The sequence below is a fragment of the Chrysochloris asiatica genome, unplaced genomic scaffold, assembly GCF_000296735.1.
Source record: "Chrysochloris asiatica unplaced genomic scaffold, ChrAsi1.0 scaffold00233, whole genome shotgun sequence".
In the NCBI taxonomy this organism is placed as follows: Eukaryota; Metazoa; Chordata; class Mammalia; order Afrosoricida; family Chrysochloridae; genus Chrysochloris; species Chrysochloris asiatica.
Genome location: NW_006408751.1, coordinates 1,288,822 through 1,298,791, shown reverse-complemented (window position 1 = coordinate 1,298,791; position 9,970 = coordinate 1,288,822). Strand labels below are relative to the sequence as shown.

At 40.1% G+C, this 9,970-nt stretch overlaps 1 pseudogene; it reads left to right on the top strand.

Annotated features, from left to right (window-relative positions):
- Positions 1-8,759: 8,759 nt before the first annotated feature.
- LOC102835142 lies at positions 8,760-9,570 on the top strand (annotated as a pseudogene).
- The last annotated feature ends 400 nt before the right edge of the window (positions 9,571-9,970 follow it).

Here is a 9,970-nt window from a genome sequence, read left to right as displayed (position 1 = left end):
AAAAAAAAAAAAAAGAATTGCTTGATGCTCAGCAATTTCAAGAGGTAGTATAGGACCAAGAACCAATGATGTTGGAAAAATTCAAGGTGCACTGAAGGCATTGGTGAAAAGCAAGACTCCAGAAACTGATGGAATTTATATTGAAATCTTTCAAAAAACTGATGCAGCACTGGAGGGGTACACTCATTTATGCCAAGAAATTTGAAAGACAGCTACCTGGCCAAAAAAAATAAAAGAGATTCATATTTGTGCCCATTCTAAAGAAAGGTGACCCAATAGAACGTGGAAATCATCACTATTACAGGCACATAAAATTTTGCTAAAGATCATTAAAAAGCAGCTATAGCAGCACATCTACAGGGAACTGCCATGAATTCAAGCCAGATTCAGGAGAGGACTTGGAATGAAGGATATCATTACTGACAACAGATGGATCTTGGCTGAAAGCAGGGGATACCAGAAAGATGTTTACTTGTGCTTTATTCAATTTGCAATGGCTTTTGACTGTATAGATCATAACAAAATATGGATAGCATTGTGAATAATGAGTATTCCAGAGCACTAAATTCTGCTCATGAGGAGCCTGTACAAAGACCAAGAGACAGTCATTAGAACAAAATAAGGGGATGCTGAATGGTTTAAAATCAGGAAAGGTATACACCAGGGTTATATCCTTTCACAATACTTATTCATTCTGTATGCTAAGCAAGTAATCTGAGAAATTGGATTATACATAAAAGAACATGGCATCAGGATTGGATGAAAGCTCATTACTAACCTTTGATATATAGATGACATAACCTTGATGGCTGGAAGTGAAAAGGACTTGAAATACTTACTGATGAAGATCGGATACTAAAGCCTTCAGTACGAATTGCACCTCAAGGTAAAGAAAACAAAAATTCACACAACCAGACAAATAAACAATACCATCATGATACATGGAGAAAAGATTGACGTTTTCAAAGACTTCATTTTCCTTAGATCCACAATCAACACTCATGAAGGCATCAGTCAAGAAATCAAAAAACATATTGCATCCTGCAATTCTATTGCAAAAGACCTCTTTTGCAAAGGTGCCCCTGAAGGTTTGGTATTTTCAGTAGCATCATATGCATGTGAAAACTGAACAATGAATAAAGAAGACTGTGGAAGAATCGATATATTTGAATGATTGTGTTGGAAAAGACTATTAAAATTACCATGGATTGCCAGAAGAACAAACAAATCTGTTTTGCAAGTGCAGCCTTCTGACATCCTTACAAGTCAGAATGTTGAGACCTTGTCTCTGGTTCTTCAGAAACGTTATCAGGAGGGACCAGTTCCTGGAGAAGGACATCATGTTTGGTAAAATGAAGGGTCAACAAAAACAGAGGCAGACCACCCCCCCCAATATATATATATATGGATGCAAATAATGGCAGTAACATTGGATTCAAATATATCAATTTTGAGCCTCATGTAGGACCAGGCAGTGTTTCCTTCTGTTGTACATAGGGTCACTCTGAGTTGGAACCTACTCAATGGTCCCTAACAACAACAATACAAATGAATTCCCCTGTGATTGAGAAAGAGTTAATCAATTTTCTCTGACAGAACTATTGCCAGACATGGCAAATGGAAGTTTCAAAGGACACTCTAAGATTTCTCTTGTTGAGGGCTGAAGAGGGATTCTTGGAAAGATGTGCTAAGGTGAGAGGGGGAAAATAGAGGTGGAAGGAGAAAGAACATTCTCTAGAAGCTTGTAATCATACAGTTATAAACCCATAAGTCCTAACCTCATGAATAAGAAAAAAAACAAGTACATTGCTCAAAGTTACATAACATCTTTTTTGTCTTTTATATAAAAAGAGAAACAACCTCAATGAGATGGTTTGATACAGTGATTGCAACAATGGACTCAAACATAGGCATGATTATGAGGCTGGCTCAGGACCAGGCAGTGTTTTATTCTGTTGTGCATAGTGCGGTTATGAATTGTAGCCAATTTGGCTGTACCTCACAAGAAGGGGAGAACTCACCTATATAATACTATTCACTGTGACTTTCCAAAGGTGTGAACTTTTTTTAAAAAAAGAAGGACCTGGCACCCTAAGGCCTCATAGCCCCACACTTTGATGTTGGTTTCCTATTGGTGTTTTCAAAGGAAAAGAGAAAATTAAGCTAAACCTTTAAAACACTCACTCATGGAATTGACATTCTGTTTGGGGTACAGGAGTGGTATTAATGTAGATAGAAAGAAATATCTTTGGGATATATTTTAGGACTCAATTGATATATTTTGCTTTCAAGAAACACAAATAAAATGAAAACAACCAAGAATCACCTTGAGGTTTTTCTCTTTGAAACATGAATGGTGGATGCCATTGACCGAGAATGAGAACAATGGTCAAGAAAGGGTTTGAGGGTGAGGACTGGATGTGAAAAGTTCTGATCATTTGAAATGTCTTTAGTCGTCCAAGAGAATGAAGACCTCATAGGTTCAAGTGCTGAGCTCAGTCTAACATTCCTCATTTGAGTGGGATGACGCTGCCATTCACCTTTCCTTCTCCAAAGGGGAAAGCCTGAATATCAACCTAGAGTAGGCTTTCATCCTGCCCTGCCAGTCATCCCGCCTTCCATCAATTCAAGCTCTCTACATTTCACACTCAGCTATCATACAGGAATTCTGACATTGGACTCTGTCTTTCCAATCCAATTCCCATTTCTCTATACTGCCTCCAATCATACTAGACAGCATGACTGTGTAACTAAGTACTGTTAGGTGGTACCTATCAAACACAAGACACAATTCAACAGATGACAGCAATTGAATAATAACAATTATGGTAGCATTCTATAAGCTTCTCTTAAGAGTTTTCTTTTAGAATCCACCCTGCACTCCCTACTGTCATCATTATTTCCTGTATACTATCATAATTACTAAGGAACTCTGGTAGTGTAGTGGTTACGAATAGGGCTGGGAATCTTAGGGTCAGCAGTTTGAAACTACCAGCCGCTCCATGGGAGAAAGGTGAGGCTTTCTTCTCCCGTAAAGATTTACAGCCTCAGAAATCCTGTACAGGGTCGCTATGAGTCGGAACCAACTCAAATGCAAACAACAACAACATCATAACTACTAGGCGTTATCGGTCTTACGTTTGGTTTCCTTTGACCAGGAATATGGTGCAACAGGGTGACAAGTGCTAATGCTTGCAGGGCCTTAGCAGTAGTCTGGCTAGTCAGAGCTCCAGTTAAGACATTAACACTAATTCCAAAGTTGGAAAAATCTCAGCATCGGCCAGCTCAGTCTAGTGTGTGCCACACAGGTTACTGCGGCTCAAGGGCTCCGACTCAGCCCAGTATTTTGTTGATCATTCGTCTATTTCATGCTATGAGACAGTAACATGAAGGAGATAAGAGAGAACAGAGGAGAAAGAGGAGAGAAAGGAAGAAAAGCGACACACATGCCATCTCACTTCTACCATCTCAAACAGTACCATCATTATAAGAGGATATTTGGAGCATTTTTCTATTCAAAAGTGCCGTGATAATGGCTCTCCAGGGAAGGCCCCATGTCTGTTGTATATATAGCTAGTGTCTCTTACAGAATGAAATGAGAGGGAGTGAACATTAATGCTTAGAAATTGTTTCCATTTATTTGAAAAGCGTTTTTGAAAGAAGGGAGCACTCACTGGCATTGACCAGGAAAAAGTAGACATAGGGCATGGCAGAAAAGAAGACAGACATTTTTCCTAATTAGGGAAATTGGTTTGAGTTGGGGTAAAACCAATCAGATTAGAAGCAGTTCATGGGCTAGTATGCAGCTAGAGATGGGGACACTTAACAAAGTTGGTGTTGGCATCCAACGGAGGTAATTAGAGTCCACAGGGAGGAATTTTAATTTCATACCTGAAGTAACTGAGAAATCCTCAGAGCAAATTCGACCAATTGTATACAACCCTTTTGGACCAGCCAGGGTCAGAAACATACTTCCTTTCTGTTTTTCAGACTCCACCTCCATAAGAAGTTAATTTGTTGGTTTTTGTGTTTTTTCATTGCACAACCCAGTCTCTGGCTTAGACAGAAACATTTCGTTTTTAAGAAATTACCAAAAATATTTCTATCTTGACTAAGTTAATTTAAAACACACAGCAAAAGCCTGCCATGCCTTACATTCTCCTGGCTGCCCTGAGGGAGTGGTTGCAAGTCTTTAGCCAGCAATGGTTCTATCAGGGACACTCGATTAAAAGCGGTGCTCTCCATTCATCAGCACTGTTGCTGTATAGACTACAGACTATGACCTCTTTTACTCATTAAGCAACTGTCTAGCATAGAGATTCAACTGTGTCCTGTTTTTTTTTTTTTTTTCAGAACCTAAACTTTGGAGACATTGCAAGATCTTGAACTCATCCCAGGCTGAGGTATTTTATGTACTGACTTAGCAAAACATTTTATAATTCAGAAATATCCTAATCCAGGAAAAGCTGAGTCTTTCCATTGTATAAGCCTAAAATGTTCCCTGAAAAAAAAAAAAAAAAGAATGTGATTAAATAAAACAATCATAAAAACATTTCCTTTGTTCTGATGAGGAGATTCAGCATTTGCCCCAGGGCCAAAGCCAGGCCTGACCATCAGAAATCAGGGCCAAAGTCTGAAAGGCTGTCCAACCTGTGCACCTGATTCAGACACCAAACATTTCTTTGTCCTTGACCCTTGAGTAGAAGCTGAGTATTATTAACTTCCTTAATATCTATGAGAAATACCAAAGTGTTCCAACATCTCCAGAGAATATGAAGTTTATCAAGTATGGGTATACAGGATAAAATCTATTTTCTAATTTAACTAGTAATGTTGTCCAAGGTGGGCAGGGTGGCGGAGGAAGGGAGGAGAAGGAAGGGAGATTGCACTATAAATTATAAAGCACATATAAGGAGAAAAAAAAAAGTAATGCTCCCAAATGTACATAGATAAAAAGAAAATGGAAGCGGGAAGAGGAAGAGAAACCTGGGAGAAATAGGAGCAATAGCAGCCATATTTGTTCAGGAAACTTCTTCAAGCAATTTTGACTTAACAGTCTACATTTGATACACGGATGCCTCCTGCTAAAAGCAGAGGGAACGAAACACAACATTGTCATTGCCGTAAAGAAATACGTAAATTATGATCTTAAAATAAGTACTGGGGAAGCCTGAGTCATTTTTCCCCCACACAAAGGCAATTTCTTTCCTCATTCTTCTATTGTTTCAACTACACTAATCTCAGGTGAGGTGAGGATGGGGTTCCTACAAAGTGCAATGCTGTGATCCATGACATTTAGCAGAGGAGGAAGGATCCTCTCTACGGCAGAGCCACAAAGCTGAGACTGGGCAGAAAATAGCCTGAAATGAGTCACGCACTGCAGCAAAGGTGATTCACCAAGTCTGGAGGAAAATAAACAGAAGGGAAGAGCTAGGTACCCAGGGAAACTCAGTGCCTGAAGGCAGAGTTTTTTGGTCTGCATCCACATGGATCCCTGTCACTGAGAGCTGATGGCATGAGGTGATGTGATGAAGGGGTGAGGAGCAGTTCCTTATGTGAGTATTAGCACTGCAGTAGTGGTTGCTTCTTTTCCATTAAAGATGTTGGTAGCAGGGGGCTACTTCTGCATTAACCACTAAGAAATGTATAGTATGAAATGGTTTATCCAGAAGGCTGCACAGTTGGCATCAAATAAACCATTTGGAATCATTTTAGATGAGTGTTACCTAGAGGCAGCATACCCTCCCCCCACCTAGTGCTAAATTTCAACCATTCCTGTCATTTCAAACTCTAATGAAATCTGTTTCTCATAGGATGTCTCTGTCTTAGAACTAGCATGTGACACCATCTCCCACCCCCCCATCCTGCAAAATGGAAATCTGAAGCATATAAATCACCAGACTCTCTATCTCGATCCCCCACACTATACTATCCCTTTCCATTAAAAAGAAAAATCAGGACAGAAGATGGAATGCATGGAAATGATAAAGATGTGTTTCCCAGGACAGAGAGGGGAAGGAGGGGATAGCCAGTGACTGCCAATAACCCGCAAGAAATGGGGCTGAGTGACTCATGCAAAAGGCCCAGAGGGATCCGATTCCCTCAGTCGCCCTTTAGAAAAGAGACAGAAAATGTGATATTATAAATGTTCCCACAGAATCACAGCTTTGCTGGATCCAAGGGAGCCACAGGCTTACCCTGCTGCTTGCCAGGCAGTAGTGCAAATGTGTTGATGTGCCGTACATAGCTAAAAGTCTAACAGAAAACCATTCAGCACACACACACATACACACACACACACACACATACACACACACACACACAAGATGAATGATCAAGTTCCAAAGAGAAAGCTTACACAGTCTGGTTGAGTCTATCTTAGTCTGTGGTTAAATTCAAAGTTTTAAAACCATCTAATGTTTCTCAATGCAAATTAGATGCAAAATCAATATTTTTTTATGTGAACATAATTATCAATTCCATAACTTTTTCAAGAAATTGAAAACCAAGGTTCAGCAGAACCCAGGAAGAGTTCCAGTCTGAAGACTAAACACAGATGTTCTTTGCTAATGGTAAATGGTGTCCTTGCTCACATCACTGAAGAGCAAAAACTACAGTCACAAGAACACCACACCTTCATCCTTCACCTCGTTTGGAAATGGTTAGCTAAAGAGTTGGTTGCTATTCCAAGAATGCCAGAAAAGATGTCTAAGCATTTTATCCAATTTGTAACAATACTCAAAATGTGTATAAGTGCAAAATAAGGGTTGAGCAGCTTTGTTTTGTCTCAGTTACCTCCCGAACCCCCACAACATGGCTGAGAACCTGCATCTAACTATGTGCAAGTCTGTGTTCTCTTAAGCTAAGCAGACAAGCAGGATATCAGGAAATCTTCTTGAAGTTTCGGTAAGAACTGAGGAAAGTCTTAGGCTGTTCTATGACCAAGATAGCGGATGCTTCTACAGAGGTCTAACCCATCTGAACTGCTTAACCTCTTAACTTTCCAGGATTTTCTATGTGGCCACCATGTATTGTATTGTGAGATTACAGTGCTCATGCAGTTAATGTGGGTAAAGTCTTTCTTCCACTGGACTTCCTAAAGGACATGGCATAAAACCACATGGGAAGAAATTGGTTCTTTGTAAGGTGTCCCAAATTATTTCTTCATACATTGCTTCAATGTCAGAACATTTTCTTCTTAAGTCATAATATCAACATTCTGGATTTTACTTAACTCAAGGAAAGCCTCCTGTGGTCTTCACCATCAAAACGAAAAGCTATAGCCTTCCATGCTTTTCATCTATACTAGGCATTTCTGAAACACCGAATCCTGTCAAGTAAAAACAACTTTCTTGGTGTGGGTGCTTTCTAAAGCAAGCAGTTATTCACCTACTGGTGAATGCACAGTGCTGTTTCATATCACTTATCATATTATGTTGCAATGAAACATTTGAGAACTCACTACAAGGTCATCTACAGAGTGTGACCACATTTATACTGACAAAAAAAGCATTGTTGTATTAGCAAGAAAGTCAAAATGTTCTACACTGGCTCTGTCCTACAATTGTACTGCTGATTCTAAATATCTTCTTGAAGTAAAAATTACCTCGATGAAAGTGTGTTAATTGAAGTCAGTCCACTTCCTTGTTGCTGTTGTTAAGTGCCTTTAGCCGGTTCTGACCCATAGTGACCCTATATAGGATTTCCAGAGTAACTGGTGGGCTTGAACTGCCAATCTTGTGATTAGCAATTCAGTGCTGATCCTATAGCGCCACATCAGGAGTCCTAAAAGCTTTGCTCCATACTAAGAAAGAGTCCTGGTGTGGCGCTGTGGGTTAATGCACCAGACTGCAAAGCCGTTTGAACTGCAAGGTCGGTGGTCCAAGCTCACAAGCTGCTCCTTGGAAACCCTATACAGGGTCTCTATGAATCAGAATTGACTCGACAGCACTCAACAACAACAACAAAAAGGAGTCCTAGTGTGGCACTATAGGATAAGCACTGGACTGCTAACCACAAGGCCAGCGGTTCAAACCCACCTGCTGCTCCTCGGAAACCCTGTATAGTGCCACTAGGAATCTGAACTGACTGGACAGCACTTAACAACAATAATAATCAGAACAACGTTTGATTGATTCCTTATTGATATTTGGAATGAAAATAGAATATATATATATATATATTATGTTTTATTGTGAATTGTGTGATAGTTTACATGGGAGCACATTAGCTTTACAGTCATCCTATCATATATCGTTTCATTGCCATGGTTACAATTCCCTCAATGCATCATTAACCAACCAAAGGATATACCCTGCAAGCCTGCCCGCGGTCATCAGCACACAGCCCCTCTCCCTCTCTGGGTCTAAAGTCCCCAGCCACTCCATCTCTCCATGTCATCGTCTCTGCCTCCATCTCTGGCATTACTGCTTCTCTGGGTAGGATCCCGCTCTCTGCTCTTCTCCCTTGATGGTCCCAGGGACCTCTGCTTCTAGACTGCAAAGTTAATCACTCCCCTCCTTTGGCTACAAAACATCTACCTTTACATTTCTAACCCTCACAATTATTCACTATTGTATCACACAAGACCTATCTGCATTTCCTTTCATCAGCCCCACCCAGACAGATTGGATACTACTCAGTGGAGATTCTACCTTCCTCCATGCCCTTAGGCTCTAGTAAATAGAATCTTTTAATATAACTATTTTTATATTGTATTAAAAAGATAAACAGAGCCTTTTAGTTCTCTGAGCAGCACCATGACAGTTGGCAAGAACAAGCACCTTACAAAAGGTGGTAAAAAGGAGCCAAGAAGAAAGTGGTTGATCCATTTTCTAAGAAAGATTGGTACGATGTGAAGGCACCAGCTATGTTCAATATAGGAGATATTGGGAAAACACTAGTCACAAGGACTCAAGGAACCAAAATTTCATCTGATCCACTCAAGGGTCATGTTTTTGAAGTGAGTCTTGCTGATCTGCAGAACGATGAAGTTGCATTTAGAAAATTCAAGTTAATTACTGAGGATGTTCAGGGCAAAAACTGCTTGATCAACTTCCATGGCATGGATCTTACCCATGACAAAATGTGCTTCTTGGTCAAAAAATGGCAGATCACAATTGAAGCTCACATTGATGTCAAGACTACAGAAGGTTATATGCTTCACCTGTTCTGTGTTGGTTTTACTAAAAAAATGCAACAACCAGATTTGGAAGACATCTTATGCTCAGCACCAACAGGTCCATCAAATCTGGAAGAAATTGATGGAAATCATGACCTGAGAGGTGCAGACAAATGACTTGAAAGAAGCAGTCAGTAAACTGATTCCAGACAGAATTGGAAAGGACAGAGAGAAGGCTTGCCAGTCTATTTACCCTCTCCATGATGTGTTTGTTAGGAAAGTAAAAATGCTGAAGAAGCCCAAGTTTGAGTTGGGAAAACTCATGGAGCTTCATTGTGAAGCTTCATGGTGAAGGCTACTGCCTTTCTGGAAAAGCTACTGGAGATGAGACAGGTGCTGATGTTGAACGAGCTGATGGCTATGAACCAGCAGTTCAAGAATCTGTTTAAAATTCAGACTTTTAATGATGACAAATAAAAGGTCTTATTTGTGGGAGGAAAAAAAGATAAACAGAGACTGGCAATGCATGCTGTCACTCGCATCTTTTCTGAAGACTTGTCAAGGTCTCTGTAGGTAAGAACCAGAAAACCAAGACCTGAGTATAACCTGTAAGTACATCCCTTTTTTAATAAAATATATTTTCAGGTGTCTTTTATTGACCTAGGAACAGTACTGTTTTTCCCGATAGCAGTTTATACCAACTATCCCTTGATGGTTTCCAATGTTTCTGGTCAAAGTTGGGCTCTGCTTTCTACAGAGGAATCAAGGTAACCTAATAGTTACTGAGAGTGTGTGAGAGGGTCGTGTATAAACTATTCCCAGTGACCTGCATGGGCTCTGAGTTCAAGG